The 24,274-nt window shown below is 41.2% G+C and overlaps 1 long non-coding RNA gene across 1 annotated transcript in view; it reads left to right on the forward strand.

Moving 5' to 3' along the window:
• The window catches only part of LOC116564988, a 31,768-nt gene extending 9,430 nt beyond the window's left edge, over nucleotides 1-22,338 (forward strand). The window contains exons 2-3 of the long non-coding RNA XR_004275194.1: nucleotides 18,150-18,320; nucleotides 22,306-22,338. This is a non-coding gene — a long non-coding RNA (uncharacterized LOC116564988). The remainder of the gene's footprint in view (nucleotides 1-18,149; nucleotides 18,321-22,305) is intronic.
• Nucleotides 22,339-24,274: the final 1,936 nt, after the last annotated feature.

The raw sequence follows: 24,274 nt of genomic DNA on the forward strand, positions 1-24,274 counted from the left end.
TCGTCTTGTGTGAGCAGGCCATTGCTCCAGTAAATTGTGTATTGCAATAAAAAGTGATCTCTCATGGTTCTTGAGTATTTTTTATGTTGTTTAATGCAAACTGTAAACCTTGAATAACACCATGGGACTCATATGAAATGCCACTGGTGGTGCTTTAAGTGCTCCCAAGAAGCAGAGAAAAGTCATGACATTACAAGAAACAAAATTTTATTTACAAAAATAAGATGGCTGGCCCGCAGGTTGCAGTTTGCTGACCCCTATTCTAAATTTTTTTTTAATTAGGTAAATCTATAAATAATGTGAAAACTTTTCAAATTATATTGTAAAAAATGAATGTTTCAAAACAGATTGTGTAGTCTGGGTGCAGTGACTCATGCCTGTAGTCCCAACACTGGGAGGCTGAGGTGGGTAGATCATGAGGTCAGGAGTTCGAAACCAGCCCGGCCAACATAGTGAAACCCTATCTCTACTAAAAATACAAAAAAAATTTAGCTGAGCATGGTGGCGGGCTTCTGTAGTCCCAGCTACTCTGGAGGCTGAAGCGGGAGAATCACTTGAACCCAGGGGTGGAGGTTGCAGTGAGCCGAGATCGCCCTGCTAATCTCCAGCCTGGGCAACAGAGTAAGCCTCCATCTCAAAAAAAAAAAACCAGATTGTGTATTTGTAGAGTATGTGGTTATTTTATTTAAAGGTATACATACTAAAATAAATAAAACTGCATGTAACTACATGTAATTATATATTAAATGTTATATATGACTTCATAAAATTATATCTTTATATAGATAAGCAGAAAATATAAGCAAAAAAGAAAAGCCTCATGTAAAATGCACCAAAATGTTAACCTGGGACTAAAATCTCAATGTGGGATTGTAAAAAGCTTTTCTTAGCATAAAAGTTTAAATTTTTTTAAAAGCAATCATTTTCAAACAAATTTATGATACAAAAACATTTTAAAATATATGTATTACTACTTATGTACAATCACTCTCGTCTCTATTTCTTTTCAATCGTTGTCTGCACTTTATGCTTGTCAAAGTTTATGTATTTTCCTAGTTTTCTTTGCTTTATTCCTATTGTATGCCCAGGGTCAGTAGGTTGCAATAAATCACAGTTTAAAAAAATATTAGGTAAAAGTTGTGATTCTGAGCATAGTGATAATAATGTGAAATAGAGCAAGTTTAGGGAAAATTTCTAAAAATAAGCCTTTGTGAGGACCCAAACCAACACACTCATAAATGTTACTCTCAACTGTTACTCAACAACCTTTCAGAAGGGATATCATGTGGAATCCATCAGAATCTCTTTGTTCACATGTCCCAGGAGACAGACACCAGGAGCATTTTTGCTACTCTGTGTTTCTTACTGCAGCCTAGCTGGCTCAGTGGGACCAATTCTGATGCTTTTAACAGCTGTGAGAACTACAGTTGACCCTTGAACAATGCAGGGTTAGGGTTAGCCTAAGTTAACTACTAACTAATAGCTTTCTGTTGACTATGGATAATGTGAATAGCTGATTAACACATATTTTGTATGCTTGTACTGTATTCTTACAATAAACTAGAGAAAAGAAAATGTAATTAAGAAAATCATAAGGAAGAGAAAATACATTATAGTACTGTAAATTTATTTATAGACACTGTAGATTTATGTCATCTGTTTACAAGATGAATTGTATGCCTGAAATAGCAGGCAACTGCAGCTGCAGGCCTCAATCTCCAGTACATACCAAGTCATTCAACTCCTGCACTGCAGCTTGGGCGACAGAGGGAGACTCTGTCTCAAAAAAAAGGAATGGCTCACTTTTGGTAAAATAACCCCAAAACTCCTAGGAACTGTTTTGGTTTTTTTTCTTTCCAGGATACCTAACCTTCTGCCATGTTCTCTAGTACTTGGATGGGCCTACTTGTTCTTTTTCCATCTATATCAGGAAAACTGCTCAAAACCAAAGTAGAGTGAGGGTAGCTGCTGGCTGGGACTTGGTCCCCTTACTCTGGTGTGCTACAGCTGCCTGGACCTACGCTGATCTTCTCAGGCTCTGGGTTGAATTCTTTTATCTCCTTGTTTGTTCCACATTCTCCTTTTTCTTTTTCCTTTTTTTTTAAATTGAGGCAGGATCTCAGCTGTGTCACCCAGACTAGAACGCAGTGTCACAATCATAGCTCACTGCAGCACTAGGGCCTTGAATGCTATTACAGCCCACTGCAGCCTCAAACTCCAGGGTTCAACCCATCCTCCCACTTCAGTAGCTGGAACCCCAGGCATACACCACCACCATGTCCTGCTAATTTGTTATTGTTGTTGGAGAGATAGTGGCTTTCTATATTGCCCGGGTTGGTCTCAAACTCCTGAGCTCAAGCAGTCCTCCTTACTTGGCTTCCCAAAGTACTAAGATTACAGGCATGATCTACCGTGCCCTGCTATCTCCTTATACTAGTACACTAGAGGACCCTGCCTGGGACCCTGCCTGGTTAGGCTCTCCCCACACAACCTACTCATGGCTCTACCTGTGTCCCTGCCTTATTTTGATTTTATTTTTGTATATGGTGAGAGATAGGGGTCTAGTTTCATTCTTCTATATATGGATATCCAGTTTTTCCAGCACCATTTATTGAAGAGACTGTCCTTTCCTCAATATATGTTTTTGGCACCTTTGTTGGTAATCAGTTCACCATAGCTGTATGGGTTTATTTCTGGGTTCTCTATTCTGTTCCATTGATCTATGTGTCCATTTTATGCCAGTACTATGTTGTTTGGGTTACTATAGCTCTGAGGTATGATTTGAAGTCAGGTAATGTGATTCCTCTAGTTTTATTCCTTTTGCTCAGGATAGATTTGGCTATTCTTTTTTTTTTTTTTTTTTTTTTTTGATGGAGGTTCACTCATGTTACCCAGGCTGGAGTGCAATGGCGCGATCTCGGCTCACCGCAACCTCCGCCTCCTGGGTTCAGGCAATTCTCCTGCCTCAGCCTCCCGAGTAGCTGGGATTACAGGCACGCACCACCATGCCCAGCTAATTTTTTGTAGTTTTAGTAGAGACGGGGTTTCACCATGTTGACCAGGATGGTCTCGATCTCTTGACCTCGTGATCCACCCGCCTCGGCCTCCCAAAGTGCTGGGATTACAGGCTTGAGCCACCGCGCCCGGCCATAGATTTGGCTATTCTTAGTCTTTTGCAGTTTCATGTACATTTCGATTGCCTTTTCTATGTTTGTGAAGCATATTGTTTGTATTTTTACAGGGATTGCATTGAATCTGCAGATTACTTGGGGTAGTATGAACATTTTAGCAATATTGATTCTTCCAGTTAATGAACATGGAATATCTTTCTATTTTTTGTGTCCCCTTCAATTTCTTGCATAAATGTTTTGTAGTTTTCATGGTAGAAATTTTTCATTTTGGTTAACTTATAGGTATTTAATTTTATTTGTAGCTATTGTAGATGGGATTACTTTTTAATTTTCTTTTCAGATCATTTACTGTTGGCATATAGAAATGCTATGATTTTATATGTTAATTTTGTATCCTGAAACGTTACTGAATTTGTTTATCAGTTCACATAGTTTTTTAGTGGAGTCTTTAGATTTTTCCAAATATAAAATTATATCATCTGCAAACAAGGATAATTGACTTCTTTCATTCCCATTTGGATGCCTTTTATTTCTTTCTCTTGTCTGATTGCTCTAGCTAGGACTTCCAGAACCATGTTGAATAACAGTGGTGAAAGTGGGCATCCTTGTCTTTTTCTACATCCTAGAGGAAAAGCTTTTGTTTTTTTTCCCATTCAGTATAACAGTAGCTGTGGGTCTGTCATATATGGCTTTTGTTATGTTGAGGATGTTCCGTCTATACCCAGTTTTTTGAGGGTTTTTTTATGATGTGATATTGAATTTTATCAAATACTTTTTCAGCATCAATTAAAGTGATCATATGGTTTTTTTTTCCTTTATTCTGTTGATATGATGTATCATACTAATTGATTTAGGTATGTTGAACCATCCTTGCATCACTGGGATAAATATCACTTGATAATGCTGAATGATCTTTTTAAATGTGTTGTTGAATCCAGTTTCCTCATATTTTGTTGAGAATTTTTACATCAACGCTCATCAGAGACATTGGCCTGTAATTTTCCCTTTTTAACGTGTCTTTGTCTAGTTTTGGTATTAGGGTAATACTGGCCTCATACAATGAGTTTGGAAGTATTCCGTCTGCCTGTATTTTTTTGAATAGTTTGAATAGGATTGGTATTAGTTTTTCTTTAAATGTTTGGTAAAATTTAGCAGTGAACCCATTGTGTCCCAGGCTTTTTCTTTACTGGAAGACTTTTTATTGTGTCTTTGACTTTATTAGTTGTTGGTCTATTCAGGTTTTGGATTTCTATATGGTTCAGTCTTGGTAGGTTGTATGTGTCTAGAAACTTCTTCTAGGTTTTCCAGTTTATTGGCATATACTTGCTCATAGTAACCTCTACTAATCTTTTTGAATTTCTTTTTTTTTTTTTTCTGAGGACCTGGCATGGACCAAGATCTTTTTGAATCTCTGTGGTATTAGTTGTAATGTCATCTCTGATTTTATTTAATTGATTCTTCTCTCTTTTTTCTTGGCCTGACTAATGGTTTGTCCAGTTTGTTTAACTTTTCAAATAGCCAACTTTTCATTTCATTGATCTTTTGTATGATTTCCTTTGCTTCAATTTCATTTATTTCTGCTCTGATCTTTGTTATTTCTTCTCTTCTACTAACTTTGGGTTTGATTTGCTCTTGTTTTTCTAGTTCTTAACATGAATTATTAGGATGTTTATTTCAGTTTTATTTTTTATTTTTTGATGTAGGAACTTATAGCTATAAACTTCCCTCTTAATATTGCTTTCACTGTATCCCATAGATTTTGGTACATTGTGTTTCCATTATCATTTGTTTCAAAAAAATGTTCAATTTTCTTCTGATTGCTTTATTGACTCACTAATCACTCAGGAGCTTATTGTTTAATATCCTTATGTTTGTATTGTTACCAAAATTCCTCTGGTTATTAACTTCTAGTTTTATTCCATTGTGGACAGAGAAGAAGCTTGAAATTATTTCAATTTTTTAAATGTTTTAATGACTTGTTTTGTGACTATATTAGTCCATTTTCATGTGGCTGTGAAGAAATACCTGAAACTGTATAATTTATAAAGAAAAAAGGTTTAATTGACTCACAGTTCTGCATGGCTGGGGAGGCCTCAGAAAACTTAACAATCATGGCAGAAGGCACCTCTTTACAGCATAGCATGTGACAGAATGAGAACTGGGCTAAGGGGGAAGCCTCTTATAAAACCATCAGATCTTATGAGAACTCACTCACTATCATGAGAACAGCGTGAGGGAAACTGCCCCTGTGATTCAATTATCTCCACCTGGTCCCACCCTTGTCAAATAGGGATTATTGCAATTCAAGGTGAGATTTGGGTGAGGACATAGAATAAAACCGTATCAGTGACCTAACATATGGTCTATCCTTGAGAATAATTCTTGTGCTTAGGAGAAAAATGTGTACTCTGTGGCCATCGGATGAAATGTTCTATAAATATCTATTAGGTCTACTTGGTCTACAGTGCAGATTAAGTCCAATGTTTCTTTGTTGATTTTCTGTCTGGATGTTCTGTCCAGTGATGCAAGAGGAGTGTTGAAGTCTCCCGCTATTATTCTGTTGGGGTCTATCTCTCTCTTTTACTCTAATAATATTTGCTTTACGTAATCTGGGTGCTCTACTGTTGGGTGCATATATTTTTACTTCTGTTGTATCCTCTCACTTAACTCCTTTTTAATTAAATGATGACCTTCTCTGTCTCCTTTTATAGTTTTTGTCTTGAAATCTATTTTGTCTGATATAAGTATAGCAATTCCTGCTCTTCTTTTGGTTTCCATTTTTATGGAATATTTTTTTACATCCGTTTTTCAGTCTATGTGTGTCTTTATAGGTGAAGTGTGTTTCTTGTAAGCAATAGATCGTGGGGCCTTGCTTTTTTAAGAAAAATCTATTCAGTCACTCTATGTCTTTTGATTGGAGAGCTTATTCCATTTACATTTAGTTATTATTGATAAGTAAAGACTTACTCCTACAATTTCAGTATTTTTTTTCTGGTTTTGCAGCTACTCTTCCTTCTTTTGTTCTTCCTGTTTTCCTTTTAGTGAAAGTGATTTTCTCTAACGACATGTTTTTTTCTTTTTATTTTTATGTATTCATTGTATGTTTTGAGGTTACCATGAGGCTTGTAAATAGTATCTTAAATTTATGACAACATTGCATAAACAAATTAGCAAGCAAAAATAAAATTAATAAAAGCTGTAGTTTAACTTTATCTCCCCACCTTTTAACTTTTTGTTGTTTCTGTTTATATTTTATTATACTTTCTATGTCTTGTAAAGTTGTTGCAGTTATTTTTGTTGTTTTCATCTTTTAATCTTTGTTTTTTTTTTTTTTGAGACGAAGTTTTGCTCTTGTTACCCAGGCTGGAGTGCAATGGCGCGATCTCGGCTCACCGCAACCTCCGCCTCCTGGGTTCAGGCAATTCTCCTGCCTCAGCCTCCTGAGTAGCTGGGATTACAGGCACGCGCCACCATGCCCAGCTGATTTTTTGTATTTTTAGTAGAGATGGGGTTTCACCATGTTGACCAGGATGGTCTCGATCTCTTGACCTCGTGATCCACCTGCCTCGGCCTCCCAAAGTGCTGGGATTACAGGCGTGAGCCACCGCGCCCGGCTATCTTTTAATCTTTCTACTTAAGATATGAGTAGTTTACACATCAGAATTACAGTGTTATCCTATTCTGTGTTTTCCTGTGTACTTACAATTACCAGTGAGTTCTGCATCTTCAGTTGATTTCTTATTGTTCATTAATATCATTTTCAGATTAAAGAACTCCCTTTAGCATTTCTTATAGGACAGGTCTGGTGTTGATGAAATCTCTCAGCTTTTGTTTGTCTGAGAAAGTCTTTATTTCCCTTTCATGTCTGAAGGCTATTTTCACCTGATCTATTCTAGGGTAAATGTTTCTTTCCTTCAGCACCTTAAATATGTCATGCCACTCTCTCCTGGCCTGTAACGTTTCCACTGAAAAGTCAACTATTGACGCATTGGAGCTCCATTATGTGCTATTTGTTCCTTTTTACTTGCTGCTTTTAGGATCCTTTCTTTATTCTTGTCCTTTTGTGGGTTTTGTTATTATTATTATTGTTTTTTTTTGTTTTTTTGTTTTTTTTTTTTTTGAGATGGAGTTTCGCTCTTGTTACCCAGGCTGGAGTGCAATGGCGTGATCTCAGCTCACCGCAACCTCCGCCTCCTGGGTTCATGCAATTCTCCTGCCTCAGCCTCCCAGGTAGCTGGGACTACAGGCGTGCGCCACTATGCCCAGCTAATTTTTGTATTTTTAGTAGAGATGGGGTTTCACCATGTTGACCAGGTTGGTCTCAATCTCTTGACCTCGTGATCCACCCATCTTGGCCTCCCAAAGTGCTGGGATTATAGGTGTGAGCCACCACGCCCGGCCGTTGGGGGTTTGATTATTAAATGTCTTGATATAGTCTTCTTTGTGTTAAATCTGCTTGGTGTTCTACAACCTTTTTGTGTTTAAATACTGATATCTCTCTCTGGGCTTGGGATAGTCTCTGCTATTATCCCTTTGAATAAACTTTCTACTCCTATCTCTCTCTCTATTTTCCTTTTAAGGCCAATAACTCTTAGAGTTACCCTTTTGAGGCTATTTTTTAGTTCTTGTAGGCATGCTTCATTCTTTCTATTCTTTTTTCTTTTGTCTCCTCTGATTATATATTTTCAAATAGCCTGTCTTCAAGCTCACTAATTATTTCCTCTGCTTGACTGATTCTGCTATTTAGAGACTCTGATGCATTCTTCAGTATGTCCACTGCATTTTTTAAACCCCATATCTTCTGCTTGATCCTTTTTTGTTTTTGTGACAGGGTCTCACTCGAGTGCAGCGGCATGATCATGTCTCACTATAGCTTTGATCTCCTGGGCTCAAGCAGTCCTTTCACCTCAGCCTCCCGAGTAGCTGGTCTACAGGCATGCACCACCATGCTCAGCTAATTTATGTATTTTTTGTGAAGATGGAGTTTCACCATGCTGCCCAGGCTGGTCTTGAGCTCCTGAGCTTAAGTGAGATCCACTTGTCTTGGCCTCCCCAAGTGCTGGGATTACAGATGTGAGCCGGCATGCTGGCTTTGATTCTTTTTAGTTATTTCAATCTCCTTGTTAAATTTGTCTGACAGGATTCTGAATTCCTTCTGTGTGTTATCTGGAATTTTTTGTTTCATTAAAACAGCTATTTTGAATTTTCTGTCTGAAAAGTCACATCTCTTTCTCTTCAAGCTTGGCCCCTGACGCCTTATTTAGTTTGTTTGGTGAGGTCATGTTTTCCTGGATAGGCTAAATGCTTGTGGATGTTCACTGGTGTCTGGTCATTGAAGACTTAGGTATTTATTATAGTCTTTGCAGTCTGGCTTGTTTGTTTTCGTCCTCCTTATGAAAGCATTCCAGGTATTCAAAGAGACGGGTGTTGTGACCTAAGGTTTTGGTTTCTGCAGCTGTATCTCCATTAGGGGTCACCCCAAGCCCATTAATACTATGGTTCTTAAAGACTAGAGGTACTGTCTTGATGGTCTTTGATAAGACCCACAAGAATTCTCTGGATTACCAGGCAGAGACTTCTCTTCCCTTACTTTCTCCCAAGCAAGTAGAGTTGCTCTCTGTGCAGAGCTGCCTGGAGCTGGGAGAGGGCTGACACAAGGACACCTGTGGCCACCACCACTGGGACTGTGCTGAGTCAGACCTGAAGCTGGCAAGCACGAGGCCTCACAGAACGCCCCTGTAACCACTGCCTATCTATCTTACGTTTGCTCAAGGCCCTAGGTCTCTGCAGCAGCAGATGGCAAAGCCAGCCAGGGTTGTATTCACCCCTTAAAGCAGTGAGTTCCCCTGGGCCCTGGGCAGTTCCAGAGATGTTGTCCAGGAGCCAGGGCCCAGAGTCAGAAATCTTAGAACTCTACCTGTATTCTACTGTAGCTGAGCTGGTAAAAAAAAAAAAAAAAAACCACAAGACGCAGTCCTTCCAATTCTTCCCTCCCCTTTCCCCACGTGGAGGAGTTTCTCCCCATGTCCACCACCACCACAGGCCCACAGGAAGTACTTCCAGGGTGTCGCTGATGTTCACTTAAGGCCCAAGAGCTCTTCAGTCAGCTTGTGGTGGATGCTGCCAGGTGTGGGACTTACCGTTCTGGACAGTGGGCTCTCCTCTGGCCCATAGTATGTGCAGAGATGCCACCCAAAAGCCAAGGGCTGGAACTGGGGACCCTGAGAGCCAGGTTGGTGCTGTTGTTCAGTGCGGCCAAGTTGGTACCTAAGCTTCAAGACAAAGTCCCCTTTATTCTTCCCTCTTCTTTTCTCAGGCAGAAGGAGTCTATCCTTGCTGCCTCCACAGCTGTAAATATGTTGGCTCACATCTGAAGCCAGTACCTCTCAGAGTCTCACCCAAGGCCCATAGTGTGTACCACCTGGTTAATGCTGCTAATTATTTGGGGCCCAAAGACTCTTTAGTCTGCAGGTGATAAATCCTGCCAGGACTGAGTCTTCCCTTCAAGACACTGGGTTCCCTTCTGACCCAACCTGTGTCTAGAAATGTTATCCAGGAGCTAGGATGAGGGAGGCATGGTGTCAGCAATTCGAGACTCTTTCCTACCCTCTTCAGTAACTCTTTCGGTGATATGAAGTTAAAACCAGGTACTGTGATTGCTTGCATGATACCTGGTTCTTACGAAGGTGCTTTTTTATGTGGAAAATTGTTCAGTTTGGTATTCCTGCAGGGAGGACAATCAATGAAGGCTTCTGTTTGTCCATCTTGCTTCACCTTCCTCAATATTTTTTCATGTTCTGAAAACTTACTATATGCCAGGTATACTATTCTGTGTCCTATATATGTAACTCCAGTATTAAGACACTTACTGTGGGGGAATAAGTCCATTTTAAAATGATTTTACTCTTAGCCTATAAACCATACCCATGAAATTCGGAGAAATACTAATTTAGGACTTTTACTTAAGTTCAAGCATCATATTCTAACTCTCACAGAGTTCATAGAAATAAGAAATCAGTGCATAGGTTCAGAAACTTGGAAGTAGCTTCTCTAGTCCTTTAAACTTATCTCGAGTTCTGTCCATGGGACCTTTTACCTTGGTCAGTGTGACCACATTACATGGTCATGTCCATGGCTGGCTAAGAGTATCTCCCAGGGTGCTGTCCGCATTGGAGCCGTGTCCATTCATTTGATCTCTTCACTCCTGAGCTCTTCACTCACCTCCTCTGCTGTCCGCCACCAGCCTAGGAGCCAGGCATTCTTTCTGGTTCCACTGCTAGAAGGAAGATGGCAGAGAATAGTATCAGTAAGTCTTTGTGGCAGTCTGGCCTCAGGTTGACACATCTGCAGGCAATCAGACTTTTTATATTTTAGTTGTCAGTACTCTGTGTTAACACTAAAAGAGAGTGTCTATATTCTTCACAGTCTTAAGTCACATTACAAAAGGCTCTCATAATTATGGATGTGTCTGACTCACGGGAGTGTGAAAGAAAATCTGAATCCTCATATTAAATCCTCACCACCACTCACATTGAATCCTCACAGAGCCCTTGAAAAAGAGGCATGGTTGATTCTCATTATTCATGGTAACTAGAAAGTCACCATGAATACTGACTCAGTGAGTACTGAATCATTGTTCAGTATTGTTTAGTTCAGAACACTGAACGTAGGGACCACACAGGGTTAGGTTCCTGTAAGCCTCTGGTCCCAATGTCTTCATCAACCAATCAATGCATAATCTTGTTTTATGTTTGTTTTTATTTAATGATATTGTCTTAGTTCATTTTCTGTTGTTTATAACAGAATACTAAAATGGAATAACTTATTTTTAAAGGAGTTTATTTCTTCTTGTTTTTGTTTTCTGGCTTTTGATATTTTTTTTTTTTTTTTTTTTTTTGAGATGGAGTCTTGCTCTGTTGCCCAGGCTGGAGTGCAGTGGCATGATCTTGGCTCACTGTAACCTCCGCCTCCTGGGTTCAAGCAATTCTCCTGTCTCAGCCTCCCAAGCAGCTGGGTCTATAGGCACATTACCACACCCAGCTAATTTTTGTATTTTTAGTAGAGGTGGGTTTTCACCATGTTCGGCAGGCTCGAACTCCTGGTCTTGAACTTCTGACCTCAGGGGATCCACCCGCCTCAGCCTCTCCAAGTACTGGGATTACAGGCATGAGCCACTGTGCCCAGCCAGGAGTTTATTTCTTATAATTATGGAGACTGACAAGTCCAAGGTCAAGAGGACACATTTGGTGAGGGCCTTCTTGCTGGTGGGAACTCTACAGAATCCCAGCGTGGCATAGGGCATCACATGGTGAGGGGCTGAGTGGGCTAGCTCGGATTTCCCTTACTCTTTTAAATCCACAAGTCCCACTCTGTAACAACTAATTAATCCATTAACCCATTAATCCACAAATGGATTAATTTATAAGGACAGAGCCCTCATGTCCCAATTATGTCTTTTTTTTTCTTTTCAAGACAAGGTCTTGCCCTGTCGCCCAGACTGGAGTGCAGTGATGTGATCTTGACTTCACTGTACCCTCAAACTCCTGGGCTCAAGAGATCCTCCCAGCTCAGCCTCCCAAGTAGCTCGGACTACATATGCCACCATGCCCAGCTAATTTTTGTATTTTTGGTAGAGACAGGGTCTCACTATGTTGCCCAGGCTGGTATCAAACCCCTAGCCTGAAGCAATCCTCCTGCCTTGATCTCCCAAAGTACTAGGATTACAGACATGAGCCATTATGCCCAGCCTCATTCACCTCTTAAAGGTCCTATGTCTCAATACTACCACATTGGGGATTAACTTTCAACATAAGTTTTGGAGGGGACAAACATTCAAACCATAGCATATGTATTGTTGATTTGTTAGCACTGAACTCATACCTCACAGCTCTGTACCTCATGCCTGAACAAAGCTTATCTAACACTTACCTATACTCCCATGTCTTCTGTGGCACTATTCACAACAGTAAAAAAATAGAATCAACTGAAGTGTCCATCAACAGATAAATGGATACAGAAAATGTGATATATATACATAATGGAATACTATTCCAGCATTAAAAAGATGAAATTCTGTCATTTATAGCAATATAGGTGGAACTGGAGGTCATTATGTTAAGTGCAATAAGCCAGGCACAGAAAGACAAATACCACATGTTCTCATACATATGTGGGAGCTAAAAAAGTTGATCTCACGGAGGTAGAGAGCAGATGATGGTTACCAGAGGTTGGGAAGGGTAGAGGGGAGGTGGTGAAGAGAAGCTACTTTCCCAGTACAATTGGAAGGATCCTGAAAGCTTGCTTGTCTCTCAATGCATCCTTTGGTAATACAATTTGGATATTTGTCCCCTCCAAATCTCATACTGAAATGTGATTCCCGTTTTGCAGCTGGGGCCTGGCGGGAAGTGTGTGGATCATGGAAACTGGTCTCTCAGGAATGGCTTATCACTGCTCTCTCGGTGGTGAGAATTCGCACCCGTGTTCATGCAAGATCTATGTTTTTAAAAGAGTGTGCCATCTCCCACATTACTTGATCTTACTATGTAATGTGCCTGCCACCTTCTTCCTTAATTGTAAGGTTCTTAAGGCCTCACCAGGAGATGCTGTTGTCATGCTTTCTTACAGCTTGCAGAACAGTAAGTTAATTAAATATCTTTTATTTATAAATTACCCAACCTCAGCTAGCTTGCCTGCTTCCTTCCTCCCTCCCTCCCTCTCTCCCCTCTTTCCTTCTTTCTTTCTTCTTTCCTTTTTTCTTTCTTTCCTTTATCTCTCTCTCTTTCCTTTTTGTTTATTTTCTGTCTTTCAACAGGGTCTCACTCTATTGCTTTGGCTGGAGTGCAGTGGCATGACCATGGCTCACTGCAGCCTCAACCTCCCAGGCTCAAGAGATCCTCCCATCTCAGCCTCCTGAGTAGCTGGGACGACAGATGCACAACACCACACCCAGCTAATTTTTAAATTTTTGTAGAGAAAAAGTCTCGCTATGTTGCCAGGGCTGGTCTCAAGCTCCTGGGCTCAAGTGATACTCCCCCTTCAACCTCCCAAAGTGCTAGAATTACAGGTGTGAGCTACCATACCCAGCCATGTATTCCATTATAGCAATTCAATGACTAACACATTCATCCATCTACATAATGCTTAAATGAAATCTCTTCTAAAACCCTACTATTTAAAAGCCTGTCTCAGCAGGTATTGACCAGAAATGGTAAACAGGAGAAGCAAATATCTATGGTAAGAGTTGAGTGGTGTTAGGAACTAGTCACTATGGTTTGGGTATTTGTCCCCTCCAAACCTCATGTTGAAATCTGATTCCCAATGTTGCAGTTGGGGCCTGATGGGAAGTGTTTGGTTCGGGGTGGCAGATCTCTCATGAATAGATTAATGCCCTCCTTGGGAGTGGGAGGCTGTGAGTGAACTCTCACTCTCTTAGTTCCCACAGGAAGTTGTTGTTAAAAAGAGCCTGATACCTCCCACTCCCAACCTCCCACCGTTCCCTCTTGTCTTTCCATATGACCTCTGCACAGACTCTCCTTCACCTTCTGCCATAAGTGGAAATAGCCTGATACCCTCACCAGATGCCAAGCAATTGCTGGTGCCATGCTTTTTGTAAGCCTGCAAAACTGTGGACCTCTTTTAAAAATAATACCTAGGCTTAGGTATTCCTTTATAGCAACACAAAATAGACTATGACACTGGGACAAGGATAAATGTCTGCAGAATGAGCCCTTTGGGGAAGAGCAGTCTCAGACAACTCGAAAGTAGAATCAACAGGAGGAGGCTACACTTTGCCTTCTTCAGAGTTTTGCCTACATCTTGACCAGGCTAGAAGCTGAGATGACCTCAGCTGTGAGCCCATGCCTCACGGCCTGCAGCACTTGTGCGAGTTCCCTAAGAGGCCTTGAGAGAGCTGGGCATCAGCAGCAGATCGCTGCAATGTGCTTCGTGCTGACTCACTCACTCCCATTTCCTGTGCTGGGCTGAGCTCAGACTCCCGGGGTTTGAGCTCCTCTGTCTGGTGCCAGCCTGATGCCCCTCGAGCTGGAGTGTATGTTCTCTACCTTCCATGTTTAAAGCTCTTCTTAGATCATTTGTTAGGTTTGGGCATTATCATTTATTAAATGGCTTTCCTCAGATAGTTGGCAATCCTTCATTTTATAATTGTTTCCAAAAGTGAGAGACTTCTCCTGGGACATAGTAAAGGAGGCAGCCAAAGAGAGGAGGCCCTCTAAGCCACAGCACATCGCATGCATATCTTCCTTCAGAGCCTCTTTTGTGCTCAAAGGCAGAAGAGAGGGGCATGTGGAGAAAGGGAATTAAATCACCTAATAGGAACGTCAATGAAAACGTTAATTAACCCATGCATGGGTTAAAATGTTAAACACTGATAAAGCACTGAGTAGAATGTAAAATTAAATGATTTTTTGTAAAAAACCCAAACTTGTTGCTTGCTGCAGGCCACTTCAGACTTCCTTGTCAGTGGCCATTCCTCACCCCTCATGCCGGGCGCACATCCATGCACACCTCCAGTTTGAGGAGAAGGGAAGATCTGACAATTGTTACTAGTCAAATAAACCAAAACAGAGAGTACAACCTACCCAAGCATGGGACCAAACTAAATTTGGGGTCAGAGAGTTAGCATGCAGGATCCGTTACATCAGCAATTGCATTTTTGCAACAGTTTGTTAACTAGCAAACAGATGCTGGCAAGTCAGAAAGGTAATAGCCAAATGACAGTAAAGGCTATCAAGAAGCAGTTTCCATATGATGAAACTCAGCAAACTTCTCCTCTCATGTTATTCTCCCTTCTCCCACTGCAGGCACCACTGCCAGCCTCCCATAGATGGCACTTGGCCTTCGCCTGGCCCTTTGTTGTCTAAAGAACTCTAACTAAGGAGCACTATTTAGGTTTTCTTTTTCTTTCTTTCTTTCATTTTTTTTTTTTTTTTTTGGAGTTATACTGTCACTCTGTCACCCCGGGTAGAATGCAGTGGTATAATTGTAGCTCACTACAGCTTCAAATGCGTGGGATCAAGCAATCCTCCAGCCTCGGCTTCCCAAGTAGCTAGGATTATAGGTGTGTGTCACCATGCCTAACTGATTTTTAAAAAGGAGGTGGGTGGAGATAGGGCATTATGATGCCCGGGCTGGTCTTGAACTCCTGGCCTCAAGCAATCCTCCCAAAGTGCTCAGATTACAGGCATGAGCCACTGTGCCTGGCCAGGTTTTCATTCTACCCAAACAAAGGATCAGGTCACCTGGCCTAACAAATATAGTAGAATTTTTAACAAGCCAAATAGCGAGGGAAAATTTTAAAATAGAATTAGTCCTAAAAATATATTGAATTAATAGTTAAGTTAATTATACTGAGATAATAAAGGCCTTCCATTCCTCCTAAGCAAAAATTCGAAGGCCTCTATACTGGTTTCTGCTGAACATTAAGAGCAAAGAATTTTGATTAGCTAGTTATAAAACTTTACATGAAATGTAATGAACTCTTCCAGTTAATGCTCTCAAGGATGTTTGTGTTTTAAAATAGATGCCTGTGAATCCAAATGAATGAATCTCTACTTGGCTGAAAACATAGGGAAGATATTTTTCCTCTTCATTTTCTATTTTTGAGTTTCTTTATACATATGCACATATTGTAATTTTACATAGATGAATCAATGCTATCACATCATACATACTGGGTTTCCCGGTGAGGTATTTTCATGTTTTTCATTTTCTTGTGTTGCTTCCCTAACCCCCACATCACCCCTGTACCAGTCTCCTAGGCTGACACAACAAAATGTCACAAACGGAGTGGCTTCAAACAACAGAAATTCATTGTCTCACAGTTCTGGAGGCCAGAAGGCCAAGATCAAGGTGTTGGCCGGACCATGCTCCCCTGGAAGCCTCAGGGGAAGATCGTTCCTTTCCTCTTCCAGCTTCAGGCAGCCTCAGATGTTCCCTGGCTTGTGACAACACACCATCGATCTCTCTGCCTCCGTTCCCTCACTACGTGTCCCCTCGCGGGGCTGTATTCTTCTGTGTCTGCACTGTTTTCCCTCTCTGTCTCTATGTCCAAATGTTGCCTTCTAATAAGGATACCAGTTGTGTTGAATAAATGAATTCAGGTTCACCCTACTGACCTCATCTTAACTTGAATACATCTGCAAAGACCCTATTTCCAAATAAGGACACAGTCACAGTGACATAATTTAGATATTTGTCTCCGCCTGAATCTCATGTTGAATTCTAATCCCTACTGCTGGACGTGAGGCCTGACAGAGGGTATTTGGATGACGGCAGATCCCGTGTGGCTTTGTGCCATCTGCAAGATAGTGAGATCTCACGAGACCTGGTCATTTAAAAGTATGTGGCCCTTTGTCCACCCGTTCTCTCGCTCTTGCTTCCATTCTTACCCTGTGATAAGCCTGCTTCCCCCTTGCCATTTCCTGAGACCTCCCAAGAATCAGATGCTGCTGTGCTTCCTGGACAGCCTGCAGAACTGTGAGCCACTTAAAGCTCTTTTCTTATAAATTACCCAGTCTTAGGTATTTCTTTATTGCGGTGCAAGAATGGCCTAACACAGGCAGTAGGGATTAGGGCATTACCATATATACTTGGGAGTGACATCACTCCACTCACAGCACCTCCCAAGCCCGTGTTACCCACCCTCGTTTGCACCCGTCAGTACTTTCTCACTCTTTCTCCCAGTATCACAAAGGCAGGCAATAGAAGTGATCAGAGCATCAGAATGCCAGGGGCAGGAAAATAATTTCTGTGGCTTTTTTGGTGTGGACTCTGCATTTGCTCAGTGCTCTGGAAACAGCAGACAAGGAGGGTGGACTGGGATAGATCTGCTTATCTTGACCAAAAGCACACTTCCCTGGGAAGGGAGTTTAGGGACTCTTCCCTTTCTAGCACCGCTGCTCCACTTCTGCCTCGAAGCTTAAGTCAGTCTTTCTTTGTCACCTGGCAGCAGCATTTTGATTATAGAGTAAATAATTTTCCTACAGACTTCCTTCTGCTTTTCTAATGTGTCTGCATTCTCTATTTTGAGAATGGAAAGAACCATTGAAAAATGCCCATGGTGTTTTAGAAAAGTTTAACGACTCAAACACCAAAAGGCAAATGCCTCAGTAAACTCTCTCTTGGTCTTTCTTTTCCCATCCCTCAAAACTCCTCAAATGCCAATACTAATCCATTTGAGAGGACTGTGAGAAGGGAAAGCATTTTTGAGCAACTGAGAATTGGGGTCAGTCCTCATCCAAGGACCACGTATAAATCACAGCAATTCAAGGAGGCTGGCTGGTCCAAGTCAAAAATTTGAGCTTTGTGGAGGTCATCCGTTACTGTCTGCAGCACTGCACTCCTCTCCTCCTAAAGAACAGCTCCTGGCCTTACACCAACTAGTTGGTTCTAGCCAAATACTGATCTTGGGGCTAGGCAAGTGACCCGAGCATGGATCTTCAAAGTCCTCATTCAGGAGTTTTTAAATGGGAACAGAAACATCAGGGACTGTCCCACGTGTGAAGAAGCTGGAGTGGTGAGCCTGGGAGGAGCTTCGGGACTCCCCATCACTGTGGAGTTTGAGAAAGGGACAGGGATTAGGAATCCTAATGGCATTTGACTTCCTGCTCCCAGGCATCCCTGGAAGCCCGTTTGTGCCCTGCCCTCTCCTCAGTTTATGAGTGCCGAAAATTCCCCCTTCTGCTTATTTTATTTTGGCTTCATTTCTGCCATTTCCAACCAAAAGAGTCCTGATTAGTACAACACTTCCTGTCTATGGGGAAGTTCAGCAATCACTTTGTCCCCTTGCCCAGAGCCCAGTACTGCCAAAGCTGAGATGCTAAGACCCAACTTATCCTTGGTCAACCAGTTAAATTAGGAATGCCATAGCTGCTTGAATGGAATGGTTACATTGGCTATCTTCCCGCTTCCCCCGAAAACAAACAAACAAAAGCCAACAGTGTTGTGCTGAATGTGGAATTTCATTTTCTAAATGAATAAATAAATATATATATTTTCTAGGAACGCTGTGGAGGAGACAGATATTTGTCAGCGAAACTGAGTTAGGAAAGGATGAAGAGAGCTGAGGAAATCAGTCACGCATGCTAACGTAGAGGCTGCAAATAGAGAACAGTCTGCAAAAACTTGACAATCACATAAAGCATGCTTTCTGGGAATGGCACCAAGATACTAGTGAATAACAGTGTCACTTTTTTGTTTTTTTTTTTTCTTGGGAGACGGAGTTTCACTCTTGTTACCCAGGCTAGAGTGCAATGGCGCAATCTCGGCTCACCGCAACCTCCGCCTCCTGGGTTCAGGCAATTCTCCTGCCTCAGCCTCCTCAATAGCTGGGATTACAGGCACGCGCCACCATGCCCAGCTAATGTTTTGTATTTTTAGTAGAGACGGGGTTTCACCATGTTGACCACAGGTTGGTCTCGATCTCTTGACCTCATGACCCACCCGCCTTGGCCTCCCAAAGTGCTGGGATTACAGGCTTGAGCCACCACGCCCGGCCAACAGTGTCACATTTTAAAACAAAACTGTTGCTAGTGCAGTACTAATACATTTATTTGATGGCCCGAGAGTCCTAGTGACCTAAATCCATATCCTTTGTTTCTGCAGAGTTTATGTTTTCATCTTCTCAGTACAATGCTGTTTTTTTTCTTTAAAGTACATTCATACTCAGGTAATTTGTAACATTTAAAAGCATAATCAGAGATGTGTAATACTAGGGCAATTTAACATTGTCAAGTCTGTAAAGGTGCCTTCATGCACCAAAAACATATTATAATTATATTGCAATATATCATTTTTTTAAAAAAGTATTCAAAAAAAATTTATTGAGCTGCAGCTGTGAAGTGGGTGTTAGTTTCTGAACATTGATGGTGAATATGAAATTGTTCCTGCTTTGACCATATTCACAGTGTAATACCTGAGTGTTATTTAAAAATAATTGTGGCCGGGCGCGGTGGCTCACACCTGTAATCCCAGCAGTTTGGGAGGCTGAGGCGGGTGGATCACAAAGTCAGGAGATCGAAACCATCCTGGCCAATGCGGTGAAACCCTGTCTCTACTAAAAATACAAAAAAATTAGCTGGGCGTAATGGTGCTTGCCTGTAGTGCCAGCTACTCAGGAGGCTGAGGCAGGAGAGTTGCTTGAACCCGGGAGGCGGAGACTGCAGTGAGCTGAGATCACGCCTCTGCACTATAGCCTGCGCAACAGTGCGAGACTCTGTCTCAAAAAAATGTATAGTAATAATAATTGCCTGGCCAGGCGTAGTGGCTCACGCCTGTCATTCCAGCACTTTGGCAGGCCAAAGTGAGTGGATTACTTGAGTTCAGGAGTCAAGATTGGCTTGGCCAACATGGCGAAACCTCATTTTTACTAAAAATACAAAATTTAGCCAGTTGTGGTGGCGTGAACCTGTAACCCCACCTACTCAGGAGGCTGAGGCATGATTGCTTGAACCTGGGAGTTGGAGGTTGCAGTGAGCTGAGATCGTGCCACTGCACTGCAGCCTGGGTGGCAGAGCAAGATTCCATCTCAAAAAAAAAAAAAAAAAAAAGTTGTCTGTGTATATTTCCTGGTGGTTTCCCCTGTGTCCCTCTCCTTCCCATACCTGATGCATCTGTAGATATGCACAGCTGCTGAGAGCCTCTGACCAAAGCTCAAACCATCACCTCCCCTGAGGTCAGACACAACATATCAGCAGATCTGGGAGTGTCTAAAGCTTAATTGCAAAGCAAGTTCAACAACCCTGAGAGAAGGAAAAAGTCAAGAATGATGAGGGGGAACAAGAAGAGGTCCTGAGAGTTTCAGGAAAATAGTAGCTTGGGACACTTGAGGAGAACTGTTCTTTTGTTTGTCCACGGAGACAGTTTTGCTCTGTCGCCCAGGCTGGAGTGCAGTGGTGCAATCTCGGCTGACTGCAACCTCCACCTCCTGGGTTCAAGCGATTATCATGCCTCAGCCTCCCAAGTAGCTGGGATTCCAGTTGTGCACCACTACACCCAGCTAATTTTTGTATTTTTAGTAGAGATGGGGTTTTGCCATGTTAGCCAGCTGGCTTCAAACTTCTGACCTCAAGTGATCTGCCTGTCTCGGGCTCCCAAAGTGCTGGGATTACAGGCGTGAGCCACCATGCCCCACCAGGAGAACTATCTCTTGAAGAGCCTACCTTCCCTGGGTCACTACCCAGACACCAGACACCACGTGTTCCTGTGTTTCTTCTGCAGCATAGACTCCCCCTTGGCAGAGCCCACCTCTTCTTTCTGGCCTCTAAATATTAGGGTGTCAAAGCTCTTCTTTTCTATCTATTCACGCTCCCTAAGTGATCTCATCCAACCTCATTCAGTCAGGAGCAGTGACTGCACCTAGAGAGGAACAGCTATTAGGGAGCCTGTGTGATGGGAGCTGTGGTTTTTGGTCAAGGGACTCAGGCAATCTTCAGTGGGGAGCTGGGGGAATACACTACCTAATTTTGCTCTTTTTTCTGATCTGCCACAAGGCTGGCTGAATCCAGCTGGAAACCAGGGGTCGGAGTTCATTGACTGAATTCACAGGTCAGGCTATCTGAAGGTAAAGAGCAGAGTGGAGAGGCATGGAGTGAGAATTAGGAAGGCTACAAAGCTATGCAGCACACTGTCCATATACTGAAGACTCCCAAATATTTCCAGCCCTAACGTTTCAGGTGAAATCCCAATGGCCTGCTTGGACATCTCCTCAATATTCACTTGAATGTCCCATCCCCCAGCCTGGTCCCCTACCCGCTTTCTTCCACACCCTCTTCCTAACTTCACCACTATTCACACAGTTGTTTAGGTCCAAACCTAGCTTTCATCCCGGAATCCTTTCTCTTATAACCAATCCATGAGCAAGGTATGCCAGTGCCACTTTTAAGAAATGCTCAGAATCTGGATATTTGTCACCACACCCACTGCTTCCACCCTAGCCCATGCCCGCATTGTCTTTTGCTTGTATGAGGGCAATAGATTCCTAACCCACTTCTTCCCTGGCCCCCAGTGTGGTCTATTCTACCTTGGCCCCATGAGGTCTACACAGCAGCCAGAGTGATCCTTCTCCAGCTACTCTTTAACCCCTTACTATGTTTTCATTTTCTTTACAGCAAGCAACTCCACATAAATGCCTATTATATATTGATTCATTTATTTGTTTATTGTTGTTTCTTGCATTAAAATGTAGATTACATGATGTCAGGAATCATCTTGTCTACCAAGTTTTCCCCTCAGTTGAATAGACTAATTGTTTAATGGAAAATGAATATAACTTTTCAAAACACACCGTCAAAAGGATGAGAAGACAAGCTACAGATTGGTAGAAAATATTTGCAATAATATATTTGATAAAGGACTATTATGTAAAATACAAAGAACTCTTAAAACTCAACAATAAGAAACAAATAATCTGATTTTTAAATGGCAAGAGACTATAATAGTGATGTTATCCCTGGGAGAAAAAAAAAAAGGAAAAAAAGTGGCAAGAGACATAAACAGAGACCTCACCGAAGAAGATATACAGAGGCAAATAAACATATGGAAAGGAGCTCAATATCATAGGTCATTAGAAAAATGCAAATTAAAACAATGATGAGATTCTACCACACAGCTGTTGGAATGGCCCAAATCCAAGATACTGACGTCACCAAATGCTGGCAAGGATACGGAACAACAGGAGCTCTCATTCATTGCTGGTGGGAATGCAAAATGGTGCAGCTACTTTGGAAGACAGTTTGGCAGCTTCTTATAAAACTAAACCTACTCTTACCATATAATCCAGCAATCATGTTCCTTGGTATTTACTCAAATGAATTGAAACCTTATGTCCACATAAAAACGTGCACATGAGTGTTTATAGCAGCTTTATTCACAATTGCCAAAAACTGGAAGCACTCAAGATGTCCTTCAGTAGCTGAATAAATAAACTGAAGTACATCCAGACAATGGGATGCTAAAAAGAAATGAGCTATCAAACCACGAAAAACATGGCAAAACTTTAAATGCATATTGCTAAGTGAACGAAGCCAATCTGAAAACCAACATCACAGCTTCAATTCTGTGATGTAAAACAGCACATCACAAAGCATTTTTACAGATAGCTTGTTTCTAGTTTTTAGGGCTGGATATTCATATTTTCTTTCTTTCTTTTTTTTTTTAGACTAATATCCAGCCCTAAATATGAATACGCCAGGCTGGAGTGGAGTGGTACGATCTCAGCTCACTGCAACCTGCTAATTTTTTTGTATTTTTAGTAGAGATGGGTTTCACCATATTGGCCAGGATGGTCTCAATCTCCTGACTTCATGATCCATCTACTGCAGCCTCCCAAAGTGCTGGGATTACAGGTATGAGCCACCACACCCATATTTTCCTGTAAAAGATCAATAGGTTCAGAATGTCACTTCTTAGATTCTACAAAAAGAGTGTTCTGAACTTGTTAAATGCAAATTCAAGTATGATTTCAACTATGTGATCTCTGGCAAAGGGAAAACTATTGAGACAGTAAAAAGATCTGTGGTGCCAGGGGAAGGTATGATTTCAACTATGTGATCTCTAGGAAAGGTAAAACTATTGAGACAGTAAAGATCAGTGGTTACCAGGGGAAGGAGAGATGAACAGCAAAGCACTGAGGATTTTAAGGCAGTTAAACTTCTGTAGGATTCTACCATAGTGGATAGATATTATTATATATTTATTCAAACCCATAGCATATAAAACACCACGACTGAACACTAATGTAAGCTATGGATTGTATCAATTTAGGTTCATTGATTGTAACAAATATACCACTCTGGTTGGGATGTTGACAGTGGGGGAGGCTGTACATGGTGTTGGTGCAGTGGGTACATGGGAATTCTATGTACTTTCTGTTCAGTTTTGCTATGAACCTAAAACACCTCTAGAAAATAAACTTCCTTTTAAGAAAGAAAAAGAATAGTATGTGTGGAGACCCTAGAGAAAAAAAAAAAGATGATAAATCTAAAAAAACTAGCCCACTATGCTCTGAAACTAATCATCTGTCAAAACAGCAAATGTATACTTAAGATTTGTGCATTTCATTGTATGTAGATGTTATATCAAAAGAAAACCTATAAATGAATATTGAATTCTAGTTGTGATATGCATGCTGAAATATTTACAAGGAAAGTGCATTCATGTCTGCAATTTATTTTAAATGCATCAAAATTGGGTGGATTAAGGTATAGCTAAAAGAATAAATGGATGGATGGATGGATGGATGGATCGATGGATGGAAGACAGACAGACATATGATAAGGCCAGTTGAGTACACTGAAAATGGAAGAATCTGGATGATGAGTATATGGTTGTTCGCTGTAAAATTCTTTCAACTTGCTGTATGTCTGAATTTTTTTCATAATGTTGGGATAAACTATTCTCAAAACAGGGTGCAGCTTCCACTTCATTTTGAGATTTATTAGTGCCAAACATTTTAATGGCCTTGGCAGTTATGGTGGGACAGAACACTTAAGCTAATAATTGAAATGTCACTTTGCTTAAATTAAAATCTCAAAGATGTTTGTGAAATGGAAGATTGCTTATCCTCATCTTAAAGCCACTTAGTGCCGGCAAAGCCTCCATCCTCAGAATCATCTATAATGCATGCAGTGTGTGCTCTCAGCACTGCTTTTTTCTCTTTTCTTGACGTCAGTTGCCATTTGTACAGGTTTCCAGGGTAGTGACCAGACACATCTAAAGGCAAGCCTACAAGAAAGAACAACATACTTATTTTTCCTCCTTTAGCCTCAAATATATTTAAAATTCATAACACATTCAGTTTGATGAAATTCTGCTTCAGAGAGAACCAGACTTCACAGAACAGAAAAGAACTCCCTTCTCTTGTCTCTGCAGCCCTGTTTTTAATGACTGGATTTGTTTAAAAAAGAAAGAAAAAAAAAAAAAAGCTGTATATAGACTTCTCTTTACACCACAGTTCCCCCTGCTCTGGGGAAAAAATGTGAGAAGGTACTGGGTATATTTTTACAAAATTTTGGTAAAGTCAGTAGAAAGACCTAGTTTACCTACGAAGTTGGCATGGGAAAAATTTGGATCTGTTCAAAACAGGAATACTTCATGTTCCTTGGAAAGTATGTAATTTTCTTTTTTTT

This window comes from Sapajus apella, unplaced genomic scaffold, assembly GCF_009761245.1.
Source record: "Sapajus apella isolate SASKATOON/1434 unplaced genomic scaffold, GSC_monkey_1.0 scaffold38, whole genome shotgun sequence".
NCBI classification, from domain to species: Eukaryota; Metazoa; Chordata; class Mammalia; order Primates; family Cebidae; genus Sapajus; species Sapajus apella.